The sequence below is a fragment of the Elephas maximus genome, chromosome 5 (assembly GCF_024166365.1).
Source record: "Elephas maximus indicus isolate mEleMax1 chromosome 5, mEleMax1 primary haplotype, whole genome shotgun sequence".
Lineage (NCBI taxonomy): Eukaryota > Metazoa > Chordata > Mammalia > Proboscidea > Elephantidae > Elephas > Elephas maximus.
Genome location: NC_064823.1, coordinates 60,250,752 through 60,269,860, shown reverse-complemented (window position 1 = coordinate 60,269,860; position 19,109 = coordinate 60,250,752). Strand labels below are relative to the sequence as shown.

The 19,109-nt window shown below is 38.5% G+C and overlaps 1 protein-coding gene across 1 annotated transcript in view; it reads right to left on the bottom strand.

The window, feature by feature from the left end:
• Positions 1-19,109, bottom strand: part of HPGDS (hematopoietic prostaglandin D synthase) — a 108,795-nt gene that overhangs the window by 39,584 nt on the left and 50,102 nt on the right. The gene's annotated exons all lie outside the window — the stretch shown is intronic.

The window sequence follows — 19,109 nt, the reverse complement described above, 5'->3', positions numbered from 1 at the left end:
CCATAGGGTTTCCAAGGAGCGGCTGGTGGATTCGAACTGCTGACCTTTTTGGTTAGCAGCTGAGCTCTTAACCACTGAACCACCAGGGCTCCAGTATATTTGTATACAGTTGGTAAAGTCAAAGTTATAGGTGCTTACATGCCCCTATTGCTACATGTTCATTTATTTATAAAGTCTTACACCAAAGGCTCATGGAGAATGAAAAACCTTTGTACAATTAATTCTTCTTCACAGGAAAGTACATGGCTTGCTTCCTAACTCTCTAGGGTTTCTCAGAGAAATTTTCCCTGACTACCTTCTCACCAGAAACACTCCAACAATCTCATCTTTTACCTGCTATACTTTTCTTCATCAAAGTATCAAGTAGATTCCAACTCATAGCAATCCTACAGGACAGAGTAGAACTGCCTCATAGGGTTTCCAAGGCTGTAGTCTTTACAGATCACCAGTAATTATCAATACATCTTGATTGTACGGTTGATCAGTTTCAGACTACAGAAGTTGTGAAAAATCTTCAATTTAATCTTTGGCGTTAGCAGTTGGTGGGTGTCTTATTCATCTAGTGCTGCTATGACAGAAATATCACAAGCAGATGGCTTTAACAAAGTGAAATTTATTTCCTCGTAGTAAAGCAGGTTAGAAGTCCAGATTCAGTGCGCCAGCTTCAGGGAAAGGCTTTCTCTCTCTGTCGGTTCTGGAGGAAGGTCCTTGTCATCAATCTTCCCTTGGTCTAGGAGTTCTCGACGCAGGAACCTCAGGTCCAAAGAACACGCTCTGCTCCTGGTGCTGTTTTCTTGGTGGTATGAGGTCCCCGCTCTCTGCTTACTTCCCTTTCCTTTTATCTCTTGTAAGATAGAAAGTGGTGCAGGCCACACTTCAGGGAAACTCCCTTTACATTGGATCAGGGATGTGACCTTAGGAAGGGTATTACAATCCCACCCTAATCCTTTTTAGCATAAAATTACAATCACAAAATGGAGAACAATCGCACAATACTGGGAACAATGGCCTATTTTGGGGGGACAGAATTCAATCCATGGCCGTGGGTAAATTTGAGGGATAGTTGTATTAACTGCTCTTCCTTCTTAGATGCACGGATATTATTCTGTCACTAACTGCGTTGTACTTCAGGATAGGCCTTGAAATGTTCTTTATGAGGATGAATGCAATGCCATTCCTCTTCAATCTGTCATTTCCTGCATAGTAGACCATATGATTGTCTAATTCAAAATAGCCAATACCTGTCCATTTCAGCTCACTAATGCCTAGGATGTCAATATTTATGCATTCCATTTCGTTTTTGCTGACTTCCAGTTTTCCTTGATTCATACTTTGAACTTTCCACATTCCGATTTCTAATGGATGTTCGCAGCTGTTTCTTCTCATTTTAAGTTGTGCCGCATCAGCAAATGAAGGTCTCAAAAGCTTTACCCCATCCATTTCATTCTGCTTTGAGGAAGCACCTCTTTCCCAATCACATTTTGAGTGCCTTCCAATCCAAGGAGCTCATCTTCTTTCACTGTATGAGACAATGTTCCACTGTTATTCATAAGGTTTTATTGGTCAATTTTTTCAGAAATAGATCACCAGGTTTTACTTCCCAGACTATGCAAAGGTGCCTGACTGAGTGGATCATAACAAATTATGGATAACATTACGCAGGATGAGAATTCCAGACCACTTAATTGTGCCCATGTGGCGCCTGTACATAGACCAAGAGGCAGTCACTCAAATAGAACCAGGGGATAGTGCATGGTTTAAAATCAGGAAACATGTTCATCAGCGTTGTATCCTTTCACCATACTTAATTCAATCTATATATTGAGCAAAGAATCCTAGAAGCTGGACTATATGAAGAAGATTGCAGCATCAGAACTGGAGGAAGACTCATTAACAACCTGTGTTATGCAGATGACACAGTCTTGCTTCCTGAAAGTGAAGAGGACTTCAAACACTTACTGATGAAAATCAAAGATTACACCGCAACATAAAGAACACAAAAATCCTCACAATTTGACCAAAAAGTAACACCACGATAAACAGAGAAAATGTTGAAGATGTCAAGGATTTCATCTTACTTGGATCCACAATCAATGCCCATGGAAGCAGCGGTCAGGAAATTAAATGACATATTGCATTGGGCAAATCTGCTGCAAAAGACCTCTTTAAAGTGTTAAAAAGCAAAGATGTCGCTTTGAAGGCTAAGATAAGTCTGACCCAAGCTGTGGTATTTTCTGTCTCCTCATTTGCATGCAAAAGCTGTACGGTGAATAAGAAAGATCGAAGAAGAATTCATGCCTTTGAATTATGGTGTTGGCAAAAAATACTGAATATACCCTGGACTGCCAGAAGAACGAACAAATCTGTCTTGGAAGAAGTACAGCCAGAATGCTCCTTTAGAGGCAAGGATAGTGAGAGTTCGTCTCCCTTACTTTGGACACGTTATCAGGAGGGACCAGTCCTTGGAGAAAGACATCATGCCTGATAAAGTAGAGGATCATGGAAAAAGAGGAAGATTCTCGATGACATGAATTGACACAGTGGCTGCAACAATGGGCCCAAGCATAGCAAGGATTGTGAGGGTGGTGCAGAACAAGGCAGTGTTTCGTTCTGTTGTGCATAGTGTTGCTATGAATTGGAACTGACTGACAGCACTTAACAACAACCATGTTTACAGAAGCTGACTGCCACATCTTTCTGCAGCTGAGCAGCAGTGGGTTCGAACTGCTGCCCTTTCGGTTAGCAGCCAAGCACTTAACCATCGCGCCATCGGGGCTCCTATACGAAAATAGAGTATGTTTTATTTGTTTGTTTCCAATCTCCCCTGCTAGGATGGAAGCTCCATAAGGACCGGCGCTTCATTGTTCTGTTGCCTGTCCTCAGTTCAAAGAAGAGTGCAGGGCATGCGGTGGGCACTAATATTTGATGAGTGAATGATCATAATTTACATTTCCCCACAATTAACATTTTTACAAGGACTTTTTACATTTTCATTGCTGCTAGTATATTTCATTTACACTTATTTCTTAGAAAAACCATATTGTTTAAAGTTAACCTGGCATGGAAGATTCAAATGGTTCTTGTTGATAAGCCCTATACAAATTAATAGCAAATGACTTTCAGTGTTAAGAAATTTATTTTTTCACTCCTAGTGCATGAGTTAATTCCAGTTTAAATTTATGATAGCTCAATGAAAAGATCCAGTATGTTTTGAGCCTGTGGATTATTCCTGAAGCATTTTAACCGCAGTCTGGCTTTCAGCTTCCAGAAAATTATATTCATGCCTTACATTACACCCATAGTGAGCAATAGCGACCTATCCATTATGTAATAATACTTATTTCTAACGTGCTTTTAACGTTAAAAACTGTGTTTACATCCATTTATTGTAAACACAAGACGTGAAAGTAAATATAAACGTTAGTTTGTAAAGAAATTAATTAAGGAGACACACCCACCAAAAGAATATACCCAAGCCAAAACTCAAATGCAAGTGAAATAGGAGTTGTACACGTATTTATTATCTTTTAGTGAGTCGTTTTTCCAGTGAGTCTTATATTAAAAAGAAAAAAAATTATTCCTCATGGTAACCCCTATCATCTCTAATCGCCATTTTATAGATGGGGAAACAGGGATACAGGGAAATTAGGTCGATCGACCTGGAATTTTGGACAGGACAAACAGGTTAAAGCCTAGGCCTTTTGGTGACGCATCCAATATTCTTTCCCTGCATAATGTTGTCTGTTTACAATAAGAGACTGCCTCAGTAAAAAATAAAAATAATAAAATAAGTTGTATAAGAAATAACACTGTCCTCATTTTCTGTAATAATTTTCTTCTTTATAATTTATTCTGTTTGGTTAGAGGAAAACAAAATTGGGGGAGGAATGGCCATGTGATCCAGTCATAGATCAACACAGGTTGCCATGAAGACTGCCCTTTGTACTCATGTGCGTGGCCTTCATCCCAGGCAGCTTTCTGCTGCTTCTGCACCATCCTTATTCTGTCACTTTCTTGCCCAAATGGGGCAGTTTAATCCTTTTTGATACTGCCTAATGTCCCAACTCCCTAGTACCCTAGTGTTATTTCCTTTCTCTGGTTCTGCCACCTTCCGGAAGCACAGCTAGAAGGGCCCCAGGGCCCCTCTGCTCTCAGGAACCACAGGCTTTCCTTCCTCCCCTGTCTTCTACCCAGATGAGAATGTTGCACAATCTCCTAGTCCACTACCATCTGTGTGACTTTGGGTAAGTTACTTTACCTCTCTGTGCCTCAGTTTCTTCCTCTTTAAATGGGTGTTTATTCAACAATAAATATTGACCAAGTACCTCATCTCTTCCTGGCACTGCTCTAGACACTAGAGATAAAAGCAGTAAACAAAAAAGACAAAAATCCTTGCCTTCATGGAATATCCTAAAGAAATTAGTAATAACACCCTAGTAGGGTTTTGAAAAGGTAGAGTACATAGAAATAATATGCTTAGAACGGTGCCTAAGGCACCTTTAGATCTATGAATGCTAGCAGTAATATTGTCAGCAATTCCTACTAAGAGAGAATCAGTGCTCTTCATGTTTCTTTCCCCAAGAGTCTATGATCAAGAATTCTTTTCTTCTCTGTGGTTGGGCTTCTGGAACTAAAAATCAGAACAAGAAGCTATTGTCAGGCAAGTATTGTTTTTCATTCTGCTTCATCCTTGCCAGAGAAAAGGAGCAGAGAGTCGAATATCTGCGTAAATGGAGGGAAGGAAAGGTGGGGAAATGCAGGGTGAAAAACCCCTTGGGATTTTTATCTGACAGCACTCTCCTCGTCCTGGCAGTTGTTTCTTCATGCCACGTGCCCCTTTCTGGCAGCTGTTTCTTCATGCCACGTGCCCCTTTCTGGCAGCTGTTTCTTCATGCCCCGTGCCCCTTTGTGGACACCATGTGCCTACAGATTGGACTGTATTTGAATGTATCTTTTTTTTCCTCCAGCAACTCCCTAATTAGAAAATATTTAATCTTACGGTATTTATTTAGTAAATTCTTAACATCTATGCAGACTCTGATGTTCAAGTCCAAGTCCGATTTCGTCCTTGCTTTCTTTCCTTTGCAACCTGGGTAGGAAATCATGATGGAGAGTTCCATCCTGGCATCCTGACTGCTTAGCGTAGAATCACAACTGCATCGCGTGCAAGCTCTGTAGCGTCAGGCAGACAGATTCCCTCTCTCAGCATCAGTTTCCTCATCTGTAAGATGGTGGTGATAAATCTTGTTTCTCAGGGTTGAAAGGATAAAATGAGTCAATGCATTTAAATCACTCAGTATATCGTTTGGCAAGTTGTTACTGCTTGGTAAGCGTTAGCTGTTCTTACACATTTTTTATAAAGGAACTATAAATACGTATTTTTTAAAACAGCCCATATATTGGTCCCTTTTTATGTATTTATTTTGTTAAAGTTTCTACTTTTCTAGCTGCTTTGTTGAAGGTAAAGGAAGAAGTCTTCAGGGGAAGCACACCAAGATTCCTTTGTTTGATTTCTAGAGTGTTTTGGTTCATTTTGGTATATTTTTTGTAATAAAAGACTTTCATTTTCATAGCCAATTATTTAGAAAAACTAAAAACATTTGAAACCAAAGTATTTAAACCCAGGGTAGAGAAACCAGGAAATGAAGAATATGCTTCTCTTTCTGCTTTTAACTTATTTGAATAATTTAGAAGTACTTGCAAATCATTCAATGTCTTTGTTTTCCCAGATTTACTTAACGATAGCACCATTTTTCTTACCTGCCTCTTCCAGTACTGTGCACTGTAATAATCTCTAAGATTATGAGTTCATGTTTTTCTACTTAGTCTTTTGGCTACGTGAGAATTCCCAAATATGAGCAAAAAATAGTTACATAAATAGCTAATACTTATTAAGTGCTTCCTGGGGACCAGGCATGGAAAAAAGTCTTTGCCCTCTGTTATCTCATTCAATGACCACAAAACAACGTCAGGAGTGAGTGTGGTTGTGTAACTGATTACAGTATGGCATGTAGCTATTCACAGAACTAAAATTTTCCAGTGTTTTAATCTTACTCATGAAATTTTATGTTATAATCCTCTGTTCAGAACAGGAAAAATAAGTATGAAAGTACAGTAAGTGAGCTTATTTCTCAAGATTATTCTAGACTCAGACTAGTCACGTCTGTATCATTACAGCATGATACAGAAGAAGGACTATGCACTGAGCCTCATCTCTGCCTTTACCCTGCTCTGTGACCCTAAAGAGCCTCCTCTCTGAACCTCAGTTCTTGAAAAATAAAGGAGCTGGCCTAGCGACCTCTGAAGACACTTCCTGTGCTATGATTCAATGACATAATTTCCCCCCGAAGACATTTCTCTGTCTTATATGATACTTGAATGAAAACTAAATCTAAAGGGACACCAAGTTTATGGACAGGGGTTACAGCCAAAAAAGTCATTTTTGTCCCTAAATCTAGCGACAAGGATAAGATGTACAGATAAAAGGGAGGCCAAGGTAACAAGATCAAAGGGTGCCACCCTCTCTGATAATCCCAGGAATGGGTTTACTATTTACAAGTACTAAAGTAATGCAAAAAAAAAAAAAAGTAATGCAGAAGAAAGTGCAATTTAGAGGATTTTTTTTTTTTTTTAGTGAGATTAAAGAGGCTGCCTAGAAGTTATCAAGAAGCAGACAATCAAGATGTACCTATTAAAATGATTTGTATATTTGAAATTTTTATATATTTAAAACATATTAACTGGAAGAGGTGTGTTTTTCTTATGAAATCTAGAAAAAAGACGTGTTAGAGGATAAGAATGTGCCAGAAAATTTCCAGGAGTCTGTTGTTTTTGTGAGCAGTCAATTCCAACTCATAGTGACCCAGTAGAACAGGGTAGAATTGCCCCATAGGGCTTCTTAGATTGTAATCTTTATGGAAACAAATCACCAGGTCTTTTCTCCCACAGAGTGGCTGGTGAGTTCAAATCACCAATCTTTTGGTTAGCAGACGAGCGCTTAACCATTGTGCAAACAGGACTCCTTTCCAGGACTCTCCAGGGGACTCATAATAGTGAACACTGATATTTGTGCTTATCATGTATCTAGCACCACACGAAATGTTTTAATTTGCCAAGGTCTCTGCGCTAGCAAGCAGCAGATCCAATATTTAAACCCAATTAATCTGCCTTCAAAGTCCCTGGGTGGTACAAATGGTTAACTCACTGCACTGCTAGCCAAGTTCAAACACTCCCAGAGGTGCCACAGAAGAAAGGCCTGGCAATCTACATCCAAAAAATCAGCCATTGAAAACCCTATGGAGCAGAGGTATACTCTGACCCACATGGTGTCACGATGAGGTGGAATCGACACAACAGCAACTGATTGGCCACCTGCCTTCAGAGTCTTTTGCTATTCCAGACCGCATTAGATTGCCTCATAAGTGCACATCACCGGAATGAAGGAAAAGAAACAGGCTACTGTTTTTCACTGACACTATTTCTTCGAATTATCCAACTTTCTTTAGCCTGACCGTACTCGGCAAGCAAATTTCCCATCTAAATTCTTTCTCCTAAGCAATTTTTTCACCACTTCATTCTTGAAATTGATTTTGCATGCCTTCGTATCAAACGTGTAGAATGTCTGGCAGAAGTCTTTCGGGCTGGCCTGTGATGGCAAAGAGAGAAGCTGCTTAAAACAAAGGAAATTGTGGAATCTTGATTTTGCTGATACAGAGAACATCTGCTATTCTGTGTATATAAGTGAAGCAGCTTTCCTGGAAGGAGAATTCTAAGAAACAACTGCAAAAGTTAGCTCAAGCTTCAGTCCTCAGACTATAGACTTATACAAGAATATAAAACACCTATGGCTTGTGTCAGCAGAGAAGAAGCAGTTTTCATTTACAGAAAAGTAACAAAAAGATCCAGGAAACAATGAAGGAAGCTTTGCTAAAAAATATTTTTCTGGCCTCCCAGATACAATTTTGCTTCATCAGTACTTCGGTTCTTCCTAAGTCCATGCCATACAGAGAGAAAATACCAGCTGTTTCCTAAATGCTGGAACCCAGCCCATGAAAGTTGCAAATAGTAATCCTTGAGCAGCAGCTATGTTGTTATGAACAGTTCAAATAGCTCATGAAAGGCTACAGGCCTCAATTAAGATGTAACCACCAAAGTTTTTGACCATTTGGCTATTCCTTTCCTTCCTTAAAATCCATTTATTTTCCTCTCAAAGTTCTATGTTCTTTCAAAGACAGCAACTGGCCTCAGTCAAATACTGCTCTTTAATCAACAAATAAAAAGAATACCCAATACATGAAGGTGTAACGGTTAAGCGCTTGGCTGCCAACCTAAAGCTTGGCAGTTTGAACCCACCCAGTGCCTCCGTGGGAGAAAGACCTGGCGATCTGCTTCTGTAAAGATTACAGTCTAGAAAACCCTATGGCGCAGTTCTACTCTGTCACATGGGGTTGCTGTAAGTCGAAAATAGACTCAAAGGTGCCCAACAACAACCCCTACATGAGTTCTGAACATAAGATTATCATTCAACATCCTGCAACGAATATGTGTCGAGCACTGTGCCAGCACTGTCAGCTGTCTCCCGTAAGTATTTGTTCTTATGACATGTGCTTTCTGTGCCTAATGAGAATACTCAAAAAAGGAAACATGGTAAGACCATTTTCAAGTTTCCATCATTCTCAGGTAAACAGTGCTTTAATGGACAGGTGCAAGTGTCCCCTTTCCCGTGCAGCTTTCTCCCTCTATTGATGCTGCTATTCATTAAAACACTCCAGTTCTCCATAACCTGATGTAACGCTTGGAAAGAGGATTTGCTAAACAGCTGACAGAAATTTTATGCTTTATTTGGCAGATGTATTTCTTACTCTATACTAATGTTTTAGCGGCTCGTGAAATATTGAGTGAACCAATAAAAGTTTCCAAAAGTGCCAGACTAGGGAGCAGGTTAACAGGGACTCACTAATAATAGATGTTTTATTAGGTTCAGTTGGAAAAGACAAACTTTCTTTTCTGCAAATAAAAATTCATACGAAGCCATACATTATATTGACTTAAATATCATGTTACATGCTACAACATTTTTGTAAACATTTGTTCAGAATCAAATTTCTCATATCTCTTTTTTTTTTTTTTTTTGCATGTACTGGTAATCTTACATCAATTTAAAATTTTTATGTTTCCTGTTTTAAAACAGCAGATTAGAGATAAGTACACTCCTGTCTACAGAAGAGTCTCTTCTTCAGTTGCACAACTCAAGCAAAATGATAATCTGATGCATATTAGCTACCAAAATTAAATTGCTGTTCATGGTTCATTTTTCCAGTGTTAGCAAATACAAAGTATAGCATTCTTTTAAAAAATCAAAGTCAAAGAGATCTTTTATCTTATATCAAAGGCAACTTTTAACATCCTTTGAATTTCAAAAAAAATAAAGTTTGAATTTAAGCCAATTGTGTCTTTAGTTTTAATTCCCATTCTTTGGATCCTATTTATTAACCCCTATTTATAAACTCAAGGAATAAGTTTCTGTAGAGCGAATTTCCTGGAAAAAGAGTGTGCTTTTCTTTTTATAAATGTTCAAGCATTTTTTGACACTATCTTAAGAGCTATATGATGAAGTGCTCAAATTAAATGTACATATTGATCTCCAGAAACTGAAAATGATAATTGATATTTTACTTGAAGTTTTTTGAATTCCTTTCTCTTTTTTATTATTCATATCTACTTAAATCTTATTGTTTAAATTTCTAAACTTGCTCTTTCCAAAGCAGCTCATGAAGCATGACGTATCGACAACCTATGTTAATCTCATTTCCCTCCCAAAGTCCCAGCAAAAAGATAGTAAAAGTATGAAAAAGGTATAGTCCACAATGGAAAAGAGAACGGGGAAGAGTCAAGAGGATAGGAAATTTTTTTTTTTAATCTTGGCAGACACCATAACCCTGATACCAAAACCAGGTAACGACACCACAAAAAAAGAAAATTATATACCAATATCCCTCGTGAACGTAGATGCAAAAATCCTCAACAAAATTCTAGCCAATAGAATTTAACAACATATCAAAAAAATAATTTACCACGACCAAGTGGGATTCATACCAGGTTTTTATACAGGGGTGGTCCAACATTAGAAAAACAATCAATGTAATCCATCACATAAATAAAACAAAAGACAAGAACAACATGATCTTACCAAATGATGCAGAAAAGGCATTTGACAAAGGCCAACACCTACTCATGATTAAAAACTCTCAGCAAAATAGGAATAGATGGAAAATTCCTAAACATTATAAAGGGCATTTATACAAAGCCAACAGCCAACATCATCCTAAATGGAGAGAGACTGAAAGCATTTCCCTTGAGAACTGGAACCAGACAATGATGCCCTGGACAATCTGGGTCCCCAAAACCACAAAAATGGACTTGAGATTCAGCCTGAAAACAAGGAGAGTAGTTAAAATCAGATACAAAGCACTGGACTCCTGGTACTCTCTCTTTTTCAACCCTCCACTGCCTGTTTGCCAACCTCCATCTTAAAAAAAAAGGAAGGGAGGGAGGTATAATGGAGTCCATTGTTGTGGCCACTGTGTATTTTGAGTGCCTTTGAACCTGGCCCCCTCCCCGCAACACACACACACACACTTCTCCCTGCCCTCACACTCCCTGCCAGGCTCGTGCCCTCTGTTTATTGAACAACTCATTCAAAATTCCTTCTGTATCTTTACTTGAGCTCCTCCCTCTGCCTTTTGTTTTTACTTCAACTTTTTACCTTCAGGTTTTGGCTTAAGAATCACATAATCGTTTCTCGACAAAAAGTTATCAAATCGGATTAAGGCTAAACTCTAAAAGAGAGAATCTAAAGGGATATCTCAGTTGCTCTTCATGTCTGTTAATTCATTAAAGAAGGGAAGTACTTTTTTCCCTGTTTGATTGTGTTTACATATAAAACTAAGGCTAATTCTCTATAAATATTACACAAAAACAATAGGAAGAGCGTGGCATTAGCAACTGACACAGTCCATTAGGAGAAAGGCATTCAGGTAGTTTCTACGGTCTTACTCATTTTCCTTTTGGTCTGACCTCTGCCCACTCTTCAGGCTCATCTACTGGTGATCCTCCGTAAAACTGTCTCTGATCAATATTAAATTGACAGACTACAAGAGGTCAAGAGGGAAATTCAAATTGTGCAAGCACATTTAAAACCTCTGGTTACATGATATCTGCTAATATCACACTTGGCACAAATCACAGGGAACCAAAAAAAAAAAAAAAAACCAAACCTGTTGCCTTCAAGTGGACTCCGACACATAGCTACCCTATAGGACAGAGTAGAACTGACCCATAGGGTTTCCAAGGGGTGCCCGGTGGATTCAAACTGCCAACAAAGGTTAGCAGCTGTAGCTCTTAACCACTAAGCCACCAGGGTTTCCTCAAGTCACAAAGCCAGCCCTTAAGTTGTGGAAAACCGTAATCTGCTTACTGTGATCCACCACAAGGGTGAGGAAGGATAATTCTGTAACATATTTATAACATATGGAAAGAGCTCTTGAAAAACAACAGAGAAAAAAGGAAAACCCCAATAGAAAAATGTTCCAAGAGCATTAGCAGGAAATTCACAAAAGAATAAATACAAATGACAAAGAGATATAGACTGTTCAAGCTTATCTATAATTATAAAAAGCGCTGTCGTAATCCATAGGGTTTTTACTAATTTTCAGAAGTAAATCACCAGGCCTTTCTTCCTAGTCTGTTTTAGTCTGGAAGTTCCACTAAAACCTGTCCATCATGAGTGACCCTGCTGGTATTTGGAACAACCGTGGTATAGTTTCCAACACCATAGTAACACGCAAGCCACCACAGTATGACAAAAAGTAGTGGAGGTCCATTTTACAAATAAGATAAATGAATGCTTGAAGTGATTAGGTAAATTACTCAAGGTCACACAGGTGGTAAAGAGTAGTACGGGTAATCAAACTCAATTCTTTCAGTTACAAGCCTCCGCTCCTACAATTACCCCAATTGCTTCACAGAAGTTTATGAACGCTGCACTGAGGGAAGATTCTCCAGGATAAAGAAAGAAGTGTCATGGAACATTTCTTATAAGTTTGAACTTCCAATTATTTCATTGTTTAATTAGATTGATGGACTTTAAAGACTGGGGCAAAAACTTTCAAATATTTTTCCCCAAAACTGTAAGTACACAAAATCAAATTTAGAAATAAAAATAAAATGGACCATAAGCTACAATATGGGTCTATCTTACTGTTTATCTTTTTTCCATTAATCATTTTCTCTGAGACGGTTTTTCTCTGTGTCTAATGTGTTTGGGGTCCTGATCACATAGTGGTCAAGAGCTCATGCTGCTAAACAAAAGGCCAGCAGTTTAAATTCACCAGCCACTCCTTGGAAACCCTATGGGGCAGTTCTACTCTGTCTTACAGGGTCGCTATGGGTCGGAACCTACTGGACGGCAACGGGATTTTTTGTTTGTTTTTAATGTGTTCTGGGCTCATTGTTCCCCAATAGAAGTTGTGCCTGATTAATAGATGGACTCAAACTATTTAATATGATCTCTGCTCAGTTAAATATTTTCCTCTCTCCTAAACTACCTTTATCTGGTAGCCCAAAGAGCAGTTTTCATAGTCACATATTGATTCTAAGTTCCTGTTTTCTCTGTATGTAAGAGTTGAGCAGAGCCATCCCTAAAGTGAGTTGGGGTGAGGTGAGGGGTGAGTATTTGGGCAGGAGGCCTTGGAGGGTGAATTTGTAGGAAGAGCTGAAAGAAAAAAAACTACTATCATGTCTTTTGTCCATCTGCCATGCCCAGCATTTTTAGGCAGGTTCAATGAAAAATGTATTAAGAGCAATATTAAAGAAAAAATGACCCTAAACAGCAAAATGCTTTGTGAGGGTAGTGTGCAAAGTTGGAGGGGCAGTGCCATTCAGTATAACACTTGTGATGCCTCAGAAGGCTTTGACCATGTTCGAGCTTACACAGACTGTTAGTAGCACCTGGGAGCAACTCCACCGGTGCCATCACCCTACTGAGTGCCTGACCAAGTGAGACAACCCTCAGAATTATGAGTCTGGGTTGACCATTCCACTTCACTCTTATCTAGAAACTGCTTGGAAATGCTCTATATCAATTATGCTGCACACCTTTTCCTTCCTTTCCAATTTCATAATATCTGTGAAACACATTCCTGGCAGTGTGGTGGGTCCTAGCATAATCTGTATGTAAAATGCTGTAAAATTCAAACATTTTTAAAGGCTCACAATAAAACACAGAAAGCATGGTAAAATGATAACCTTTCTCTTTCCATTTGTGTCTTGCTTTCTTTATATTTCTTTTTTGATCTAATTTTCTCTTTCCCATGGAGATATTTTTTAATCTTTCACAGTAAGAGAACAGTTCTAGTGCTAAAAAAAGAAATTCATTATATTGGTGGTAAATTTTTTACTTTATCAGTAAGTTTAATTTAGTATGTCACTGTGCAGAAAATGTAATTGAATGCCACAGGTGAAAGAATCTGTTTAGCTCTGCTGTGTCTATAGTGGTGATATTAAGGCAAAAAACAAGAGAACTAGAAACTTTCTTCTACTTGGCCACTTTTCCTTTTTCCTCATAGTAAATATCTTTGCACAATAAATTTTTAGAATAAATTTCTAGAAGAGGAATTACTGAGTAGTATGTTATGTGCATTTTAAATAATATCTATTGATGGAATGACACTCAGAAAGGTTGCACAAATTTATTCTCTAGCCAGTACGAGTTACTGTTAATTATCTTAATCCTTTCCAATCTTATGGGTAAAAAATATAGCATTTTTTAAAATTATAGATAAAATTGAACATCTTGTATTTTTTTGTCATTTATATTCTTTTGTGAATTTCCTGCTAATGTTCTTGGAACATTTTTCTACTGGGGTTTTCTTTTTTTTTTCTCCCTGTTGATTTGCAAGAGCTCTTTCCATATGTTATAAATATGTTACAGAATTATCCTTCCTCACCCTTGTGGTGGATCACAGTAAGCAGATTACGGTTTTCCACAACTTAAGGGCTGGCTTTGTGACTTGAGGAAACCCTGGTGGCTTAGTGGTTAAGAGCTACAGCTGCTAACTAAAAGGTCAGCAGTTTGAATCCACCAGGCACTCCTTGGAAACCCTATGGGGCAGTTCTACTCTTTCCTATAGGTTCACTATGAGTCCAAATCCACTCAAAGGCAACAGGTTTGGTTTTTTCTGGTTTCTTGTGACTTGTACCCAGGGGGATATTAGCAGATATCATACAACTGGAGGTTTTAAATGTGCTTGCACAATTTGAATTTCCCTCTTGACCTCTTGTAGTCTGTCAATTTAATATTGATCAGAGACAGTTTTACGGAGGATCACCAGTAGATGAGCCTGAAGAGTGGGCAGAGGTCAGACCAAAGGGAAAATAAATAAGACCGTAGAAACTACCTGAATGCCTTTCTCCTAAAGGACTGTGTCAGTTGCTAATGCCACGCTCTTCCTATTGTTTTTGTGTAATATTTACATAGACTTAGCCTTAGTTTTATATGTAAACACAATCAAACAGGGAAACAAGTACTTCCCTTCTTTAATGAATTAACAGACATGAAGAGCAAGAGCAACTGAGATATCCCTTTAGATTCTCTCTTTTAGAGCTTAGCCTTAATCCGATTTGATAACTTTTTATTGAGAAACGATTATGTGATTCTTAAGCCAAAACCTGAAGGTAAAAAGTTGAAGTAAAAACAAAAGGCAGAGGGAGAAGTTCAAGTAAAGACACAGAAAGGAATTTTGAATCAATCGTTCAATAAATCGTTCAATCAATCAGGAGCCTGATGGGGAGTGTGATGGTAGGGAGAAGTGTGTGTGTCGGGAGAGGGAGGGCTCAGTTCTGAGACAGCCTAGCCAAACATATTGAAATGCCCCATACACTGAGGAAGCATTGAAGGAATTTTTAAATAGAGAAGTGACAGGAGCACACTTTTTTGGTGAACAATCGCTCTAGCCAATATTACTGAAGAAAGAGAGAACTAATGTAAGAGAAGCCTGTGAAATTTTACTAAGATATCAGAGAAGGCTAAACAGAATTACCAAGCCTTTTCCATTATACATTGGCTATATATAAATATTATATATATTATATCTGAGCCTATATAAATAGAATAAGAGTTTTTTTTTTTTTAAGTTTTTAATTAGGTGTTATTTCAGGGAGAATCCTCTTCAACATATCGCAAATTACAAAGGTTAAGAAAAAAAGAATCAAGAGGCAGTCAAGGGGATAGATATTTTCTGGCTCAGAATTGGAATATGTACAGAGCAGTGTCATATACTTTCAATTTACTTATTCAGTCTGTATGCTAAACAAATATGAAGCTGGACTATATGAAGAAGAACTAGGCATCAGGATTGCAGGAAGATTCATTAACAATGTGCAATATGCAAATGACCCAACCTTGCTTGCTGACCAAAAATGGAGATGACTTGAAGCACCTACAAATGAAGATCAAAGACTGCAGGCTTCTGTATGGGCTACACCTGAATATAAGAAAATGAGAATCCTCACAATTGACCAATAAACACCATGATAAATGAGGGAGGAGAAATTGAAGTTTTTAATGATTTCATTCTATTTGGATCAACAATCAAGTCCATGGAAGCAGCAATCAAGAAATCAAATAATGTATTTCATTTGACAAATCTGCTGCGAAAGACCTCTTTAAAGTGCTGAAAAGCAAAGATGCACTTTAAGCAAAGATGTCACTAACGTGCACCTGATCGAAGCCATGGTGATTTCAGTCACCTCATATGCATGTAAATACTGGAGAGTGAATAAGGAAGTCTGAAGAAGAACTGATGCCTTTGAATTATGGTGTTGGCAAAGAATAATGAATAGACCATGGGCCACCAGAAGAATGAACAAATCTGTCTTGGAAGAAATACAGCCAGAATCCTCCTTAGAAGTGAGGGTAGCGAGACATCGTCTCATATGCTTTGGACATGTTTTCAGGAGGGACCAGTCCCTGGAGGAGAACATCATGCTTGGTAAAGTAGAGGGTCAGTGAAAAAGAAGAAGACCCTCGGTGAGATGGATTGACACAGTGGCTGCAACAATGGGCTCCAACACAGCAAGGATTGTGAGGATGGTGCAGGACCAGGCAGTATTTCATTCTGTTGTACATAGGGTTGCTATCAGTCAGAACCAACTGGACAGCACCTGGCAACGACATAAATGTAAGGAGCCCTGGTGGTGCAGTGATTAAGTCCTCACCTGCTAACTGAAGAGTCAGTAGTTCAAATCATGCGCCCTGTTTCTGTAAAGATTACTGCCTTGGAAACCCTATGGGGGCAGTTCTACTGTGTTCTATGGGATCGCTATGAGTCAGAATTGACTATATGGCAATGGTTTAATGATAACGTGATCTCATTTGTATGCTCAGGCTCTGTGTGTGTGTGTGTGTGCATATAAGGCAAATGACTCTTTCATTCCAGAAATATTTCTTGAGCATCTTCTAAATGCCCACTATACTACTGGCACTATTTCAGAAATCAGCCATATATAGAGATGAACAAGACAGGCAAGGCCAATTCCCTCGAAGGCTACAACATAAGGAGTCCCTGTGAAGTAGAAATGTCCTGGAACTTCATTTTCCTGAAGTTCTTTGAACTCTGCAGGTGTTAAGACTCCATGTTATCACAGGATTCTCAATCTCTATTGAGCCAGCTCCTAAATTAGATTAAGAGTCAAGGTAATCTTGCCAACTCAGTAGCCAACTCCATATGACTATAATGCCTGTCCCAAGCTAGATTCAAAAGCACTTCTTCCAAACTTGAAGTCATATGGTGGCTCTATTGAATATATTTTATACATAATATTTGGAAGCCAGCTGTGGTCTTGAAATAAAACAGTTATCTAGCTTGATTAAAGAGATGGAGACTGAATTCTTGGCATGAAATCCTTGGTGTTTTCCTTTTCTCATTATCTTTAGATACACCTTTGAAAAATAAAACCAATATCAGAGTAGACTAAAAGGTTTTTTGATAAAATATATAGTGATCATTCACGTACATAAGTGCAATGATGAATCGGTGAAACACCTCATAACATGGATGAACTGGAGGGCACTGTGCTGAGTGAAATAAATCATTCACAAAAGGACAAATACTCTATGAGACTACTATTGTGAAAATCCATGAAAATATTTACACAGGGAAGTAAACAATCTTTGATGGTTACGAGGCAGGGGAGTGGTAGGAATGGAAAAACACTAACTAGACAATAGAGAAGTGGTAACTTTGGTGAAGAGTAAGACAGTACACAATATTGGGGAAGTGAGCACAACTTGACCAACATAAGGTTATGGAAGCTTCATAAGACACATCCAAACTCCTTGATGGGCTTAATCATTGGGCTGAGGGATTTGGGGACCATGGTCTCAGGGGACATCTAGCTCAATTGGCATAACATAGTTTATGTAGAAAATGTTCTACACCCTACTTGATGAGGTCAAGTAGTGCGAGTCCTCCTACTTTATTCTTCTTCTTTAATAGTGATTGACTTATCAATGGTCTCTTTCCTTTCCATATAAAGATAACGATTAGCTTTTCCATCCCATTAAAGAATGCTCTTGGTATTTGGATGGGGATCTCATTGTATTTGTAGATTGTTTCGGGTAGAAATGACATTTTCACAGTGTTGAGTCTACCTATCCATGAGTGTGGTGTGTTTTTCCATTTATATAGGTCTCATTTGGTTTTTTGCAGTAGTATTTTGTAATTTTCTTTATATACGTCTTGTTAGATTTATTCCTGAGTATTTCATTTTTTTAGGGGCTATTATAAATGATATTGCTTTCCTGATTTCTTTTTGTCATTTTCTTTAACGGTGTATAGGAAGCCAACTGATTTTTTCATGTTTATCTTGTATCCTTCTTTCACCAACATAAATGGCAATTATACACATGGACCTCGCCAGATGGAACACACAGAAATCAAATTGACTACATCTGTGGAAAGAGATGATAGCAAAGCTCAATATTGTCAGTCAGAACAAGGTCAGGGGCCAACTGTGGAACAAACCATTAATTGCTCATATGCAAGTTCAAGCTGAAACTGAGGAAAATCAGAACAAGTCCATGAGAGCCAAAATATGACCTTGAGTATATTCCACTTGAATTTAGAGACCATCTGACAAATAGATTTGACGCATTGAACACTGGTGACTGAAGACAAGACGAGTTGTGGAATGACATCAAGGAAATCAAACATGAAGAAAGCAAGAGGTGATTGAAAAAACAGGAAAGAAAGGAAAGACCAAGATGGATGTCAGAGGAGACTCTGAAACTTGCTTTCAAACGTCGAGCAGCTAAAGCAAAAGGAAGAATTGATGAAGTAAAAGAACTGAACGGAAGATTTCAAAGGGCATCTTGAGAAGACAAAGTAAAGTATTATAATGACATGTACAAAGAGCTGGAGATGGAAAACCAAAAGGGAAGAACACACTTGGTGCCTTTCAAGCTGAAAGAACTGAAGAAAAAATTCAAGTCTCGAGTTGCAATAGTGAAGGATTCTATGGGAAAAATATTAAACGATGCAGGAAACATCAAAAGAAGATGGAAGGAATACATAGAGTCTTTATACCAAAAAGAATTGGTCAATGTTCAACCATTTCAAGAAGTGACCAGGAACTGATAGTACTGAAGGAAGAAGTCCAAGCTGCTCTGAAGGCATTGGCGAAAAACAAGGCTCCAGGAAATGATGGAATATCAACTAAGATGTTTCAACAAACAGATGCAATGTTGGAGGTGCTCACTCGTCTATGCCAAGAAATATGGAAGACAGCTTCCTGGCCAACTGACTGGAAGAGATCCATATTTATGCCTATCCCCAAGAAAGGTGATCCAACTGAATGTGGAAATCATAGAACAATATCAATATCACACAAGCAAAATTTTGATGAAGATCATTCAAAACGGCTGCAGCAGTATACCGACAGGGAACTGCCAGAAATTCAGGCCTGTTTCAGAAGAGGATGTGGAGCCAGGGATATCACTGCTGATGTCAGATGGATCCTGGCTGAAAGCAGAGAATACCAGAAGGATGTTA